Genomic DNA, 6,000 nt, shown 5'->3' on the forward strand with positions numbered 1-6,000 from the left:
CAAATTTTGAAATAACCTAGTTCTAGTTTTCTGCAAAATACAGTCATTACAGCTTTGTGTACCAGTTATTTCTCCCTTGTTTTCCCTTGAAAAATGTAACAAAATAATCCAGTGTTGGTGTACCTACACCAAAGTTACACCTATTTGCTAACATCATGTAGCTGCATACAAGCCCAAGCACAATTAAGTATGCTCATTAATAAAGACTTTGGCAGTCTATGAGATTTCTTCTGAGTCTCTTTCCTGAGACGGTGGGAATCATCACTACATGGTCTTTTGCAACATGTCTGAAAACTCAGGTAATTGTCCTCTAACTTTAGAAGCTTAAGAGGAGAACAAACAAGATATGGTACAGCCTAAGAGTGTGCACAGCACAGATATGAGCGCTTTCACACACTAATCTCCAAGAATTTAAAGCAGTTGATTCCACAGCTGAACATCTCCAGCACATACTCCCACCAATGCACATGGACTCCAAGCAAGTCAATCATTAATATGGTGCAATTAGGTCTGCCTATTTTTATATCGGAAAGGTTGCATGACTGCTTGGTCAAATACAGAAGAAGTAAATGCCTGAAGACCAGCATTACTCCAGACAAACCCCACCGGACGTCACACCCCACACGCCCAAAACACCCTATGCAAACATGTCAGAATATTGCAATTAAACCTGACAATAAAGGTATCCCCAAACAAACATTTGAAAGATATTTTAGTTCTTTAGTTGTCAGTCACAATTCAAAGCTATGTATAGATGGACTATAAATAGCTATTTTTCTTTCAGACCATTAACAGTTTATCTATTTTGAGTGTTAACATAAATCTATCCGCTTTGGAGCATGCACCCAATACAGCCTAACACAAGCAGTTTTGATGGCCTCTCCAACCTAACAGGCAAGGCAGAGTGTACTCTAAAGAGGCAGAAGAATAATGGCAAGGCCTAAATTCAGAGTCTGTTGCCAATAATTTGCTTGTCACTAACACTATCCGGCTTTGGCACCAAAGTAAAGGTACTTGCGATCCAAACAAATGCCAGGGTAAGTAGTATCAGATTGCAATAACCTTGGTGTTGGAGATGGCAAGAGACATGTGCAGTGTGGACTGGTCTGCTTTGCCTGCTTGCCTGCCTTAAATATAAGGACAGGGTAATTTTAGTGCAAGAATAGCTTCCCCCCCCCAGTTTTCTTTATAGTCCAAATGATTTCAAATTAACAGAACCAAGCAACAAAGACAACGAAGGGGAGAAAACAAAGGTCACAATAAAAGGACAGAGCTGGGAAGAGCAGAGGTGCCTAAATACGTGACAGGTCTACAGACAGCCTGCTAGAAACATTTACTTGACAACATTTAATTATTAACAGAAAAAAAAAAAAAAAAAAAAAAAGAGAAGCAGAAAGCTGCTTTCCTTTGCATGCTTTCCTTTGCGTTTAATTTCTAGCCACAGGAATACCTGCAAACTTTCAAATATTAATGACAGAAAAGACATTCCGTACAAAGATTCCCAATAGCTAATTGTTGCGCAATACTACCCACAGCCATTTTGCAAATTAAAAAGGACGTAAGCATCATGTATGGCTTGGAAGCAACAAAGAGCCAACATAAAATGTTGCTGGAGTCCTTAGATTATCAATGCTATTCCTGCAGAGTAACTATCTTAGAGAGGTCTTTTGCAACATGGTCTAACTGCTAGTGATTGCACAAAGAAGGAAATTCTAACAATAGGGAATTCCCTTTCCTGGTAATACAGAGCCCTAGATGTGATCCATGTAATTTCTGTGCCCTGGGTATTCCGGAATGCTCCAGCAATCCTCCTGTGGTTTCCTGTACACCAGAACAGCTTCCACATGCTCTAGCTTCCTGTGGGAACTAGGCATGAAAATGCAAGGTTTTAAGATAAGACAGCTCAATCCAAACCCCCCCACTCCCCTTCTTGCCACAGCGATGCAGCACCCGCAAGGTGCCATCCCTCCTGCTGCCCTCGGACAGCACCGGAGGCTGTGCCAGCCCCGCGCTCTCCGCAACGAGGGACATTTTGGCAACTTCGAGGCAGCACCCCAAGCCCGGTGCTCCGCTGGCTAACACTTGGGCAGTCCCGGTAGCCCAACTGGAACCTGTCGCTTCAGCATGCGCTGTACACACGCGTGTGTTCAGAAAGCAGCTCCTAGGTAAAGACCAACAAGCAAACAAGCTTGTGACAGAAGTTTTACTTTCACTACGGGAATTTTAAAGCATCGAGGGAAGAAGCTGCAGAAGACCAAGTGCTGGCTTGAGGGAGCTCTTCATGTGAACGGGAACTGCGGCTTTCACTGGGACCAGCCAGCAGGGCGGGTGGCAACGGGGAGTCAGGGTGGGCGCGACCGGCCTCTGCCCCCTCCCCAGGCGCTGCCCCCGGCGGGAGACACCCCCCCGCCCCCGGCTGCCTGCCGGAGAACGCCCCCGGCTCCGGAACCGAGGGCCACCCCCGAGCCGCCCCGGGCCACGCAGCACCGAGGGGAGAGCGCCAGCGCCCCCGGGCACCGACAGCTCCCGGCGGCGCCGCAGCCGGCACCGGAACCCACGGAGACAGTGAGGGGGGAGAGCGCGTCGCGTCCCGTCCCGCCCCCGGCCTCGGCACCGGGAGCGGCCACCGGGAGGGAGCCCCGGCGCGGCGCCCGCGGAGGCCGGGCTCGGGGCAGGCCCCCTCCCGGTGCCGCCCGGCCGCTCACCGGGAGGGCGCCACCAAGGGCCCACCGACCGGCACCGAATTCCACCCCCGCGCTCCGCAGCCAGCTCCCGGTGCCGGCGGAAGCAAGCCCGGGCCTTGCCTTACCGGGGCCGCCCTCGCCGCCACCCTCCCTGCCGCCGCGCCTGTCAGGCCGCCTCCGGCGGGGCCGGGGGAGCGCGCGGCCGCCGTGCGCATGCGTGCGGCCGTCCCGCCGCCGCCGCGCCCTCTGCGCGTGCGCCCTGCTGGGCAGCGCGGGCACGTGCGCGGCGTCGAGGCGGGGCGGGGCCGCCGGGGGAGCCGGGTGAGGGGTCGTGAGGGGCCGTGGGGGTTGTGAGGGGCCGTGGGGGGCCGTGGGGGAGCGTGGGACCCCGGGGCCGTGGTGCTGCGGGGTGACGGGCGGTGGCGGGTCCCCGGGGGCGGTGAGGGGCGGTGTCGGGGCGGTGGGGCTGGGTAAGGAGGCCGCGGGCCTGTGGTTCTGCCCTGGAGGCTGCCCTGTTCCCTCACCTGGCAGGTGCTTCAGCTGACAAAGCGCAGTGCAAGTACTAGGTACGTTATTGCTTTAAGAACACTCTGGAGGTCTGAACAGTTTTGTGCTCAGGAACAATGCGGCTGGTTCTTCGCAAACCTGAAATGGCCGGGACAGAAATGGGTTCATTTTAAAGACGAAGGGCTTCCATAGTGTTTATTTGACTCGACTTGGCAGCAACGTTCTGTTTACGAGTGGATAAATAACTGCCACATTAAAGATTATTAACTAGGAATGCTTAAGTGACCAATAAAGTACTAATCTTTTATATGGCGTTGTAAATGTACACAGCTTGGTTAATGCAGGCTTTTGCTAAACAGATAACGAATTCCTTACCTGGAAGGTTTACCATTTAGAGGAAACCACAAAGGAAAGTATGAGGCATGATAATGAAACATAAAACACAAAGAGGAGTTGTAACCATTGCAGCTGGATTTTAAATGGGGTCTTAAGGGTGTTTTTCATATTTATCTTAAAGCTACTGGGGCAGTGATCAGAAGCAAGACAGACACAGTACCCATCGTGCTAGGGATAAATGGTGATTAGGGGCTCGGGCATTGTGGTGGCAGGCAGTGCTGGGCACCCTGCCTCTGATGGTGGCAATTGCTTCAGAAGGCAGGGCAGTTCTACTGCTTCAAAGAATGGCTGAGCTGAAAGCACTAAGCAGTTATTAACATACCTGTTAATATGTGCTTCCTTCAAGGCTTCCTTGTAACTGGCTGATACTGCTGTGGAGAGCAATGAACTTGTGTCACAGAAGTGCATGACAGAACCATTTCCAGAAGCTGTGCTGAGAAGTCATTTGTTTATCCAAATGTAAGTTGGAAATATGCATTATTTTATGTCCACTTATGTTTGATTCTGTTGCGTCCCAGAGGGCACTTACACACATGGAAGGGAGTATGTTCCCTATGCTAAACAAAGTTGAGCTGGCAAGGAAAGCAGTTTTAAAAGAGCATGAAAGATGGAGAGCTGTGGAAACAGATAAATGTGGGCAATATCTAATAAAATTTTGTAGGAGGATGAAAAGCTTCCATCTGTCTACAGTAGTTTTAGCATCCTTTCACTGTAGTACACGGGTCCTATGTAGTCTGTATATTTGGGCTTGTGGTGCCCCTCTGAGGTAAAGCAGTGCTGATATTCCCATGTTTCTCCAGGGAAATTGCAGCAGAAAGGTGTTCCCATGGTGTGAATGGAAGTGGGGATTGACAGGCTTTAGAAAAGCAGGACCAGGCATGGCGAGATGGATTGGACTGCAGGAATTCCTCTGTTGAAAAGTGAACTATGATTTGAACAGAACATACCCTTTAGCCAAAGAGTGGTTCTCAGTATTCAGAAAGTAGAAGCAAAAGATATTCTAGGAGTTTGGTGACACTTTTGTCACCAAAGGCTCTGCGTTGCCTGATGGTTTTACCATTCCAGTAACCCAGGTGCTTTAGGGGATAGTGTTCAGGGAAGCAGAGCCCTGCACAGAGGTAAGATCAATGCAGGGAAATTTTTCAGGAGGAAGGCCTGTGTGATGGTAGGATAAAAGGAGGTAGCAGTCTGTGGACTAGTAAAGGTTGAAAAAAATGGCAGATGATGAGGACAGACTGGATGCTGTGTCCTGTCTTAAAATTGGGGAGACTATATGAATAATCTTCACTAGCCTGTACTCAGGCTGTTGAACTGCTGTGACTATGTGAGAAAGAGGGTGGAAACCATGCTTGACTAGCTGGTTGATGGCTGATGGAAAACATGTTTGAATGCATGTACTTTTCTTCCTGGAGAAAGGTGTTCATTGCTGACAGCTTTACAGACACCAGGGAGTGTTAAGGCTTTAAGTACTAAACCCTACAGCAGCTCAAACAAAGAGCAAGACCTGGTGACCCCTGGGCACTGAGGGCAATGAGCCTGCAAGGGCTTTCCAGGGATAAATGAAGGATATTCGTTTATAAGGCTGCCAATCAACAGCTTCCCTGAGTTTTGGAGAGCTTTCACGTATCATGAAATAGTCGTTCCACAAGTGCAGTGTTCAGTGATGCCTGTTTTCCTACGGGTTTGTGTCTTGAGGGCAGTTTCTCTCTCTTTTCTCTGAAGACTAATGAAGGGTGAGCTCATACTGACCCATTTCTTTGTGTGGGGATGCTGTTCCACCTGAGCATTCATTTTCCTGAAGTGTATTGGAGCAGACATTTCTCGGAGCATGCAGTTGCGTGTATCTCATTTTCTTATGAAACCAGCCAGTCTAGGCATTGGGTGTAATGGAGTGTTTTTGGCAGGGACAGTGGAGGGACTGGAAGGGTGGATTGGGAAAGGATGTGAAAGCAAGAAAAGAAAAGAAAGTGAGGAATGGCTGGGTGGGTGGAATGGGCCATCACATAGGAAAGCTGTCCATGTGGGTGTCCAACAGCCTCGGAGATGAGGCTCGCACTCGTGTGTGGGCAGGAGATTGGCTGGATGATCGGCAGGGAATGCCAGGATGCACAGAAGGGATTTAGGCCAAAATCTGAGCTGGGCTAGTAAAGCTGTGGCTTTGCTGGTCGCACAGCAATGCTGTTTGCACGGGGCTGCTTGCATGGAAAGCTGATAAGCCTGACGAAGTGTGACCTCCTGTGGGTAAAACTGGGAATTGCCATGGGATAATTAAGCATATTCTTTTCATTCACGTGCCAGCATCTTAACGGCAGCTTTGTCCAGTGGATCACCTCTTCCACCTGCAGCAGCTAGTTGTCGTTCCGCCCCTCTGGATGAGGAGCTGCTGCTGCTGAGCTCCTGGCAATGAGGATGA

General features: G+C 49.9%; 1 protein-coding gene across 4 annotated transcripts in view; it reads right to left on the minus strand.

Annotated features, from left to right (window-relative positions):
* Positions 1-2,913, minus strand: part of TBC1D24 (TBC1 domain family member 24) — a 30,322-nt gene extending 27,409 nt beyond the window's left edge. For 3 of the 4 annotated variants that reach the window (XM_055708064.1, XM_055708061.1, XM_055708062.1), the window contains exon 1: positions 2,810-2,913. The gene's annotated coding sequence lies outside the window, so the exon portion shown is untranslated. The remainder of the gene's footprint in view (positions 1-2,809) is intronic. The other variant, XM_055708063.1, reaches the window with a different exon arrangement.
* Positions 2,914-6,000: the final 3,087 nt, after the last annotated feature.

Source organism: Falco cherrug, chromosome 4, assembly GCF_023634085.1.
Source record: "Falco cherrug isolate bFalChe1 chromosome 4, bFalChe1.pri, whole genome shotgun sequence".
NCBI classification, from domain to species: Eukaryota; Metazoa; Chordata; class Aves; order Falconiformes; family Falconidae; genus Falco; species Falco cherrug.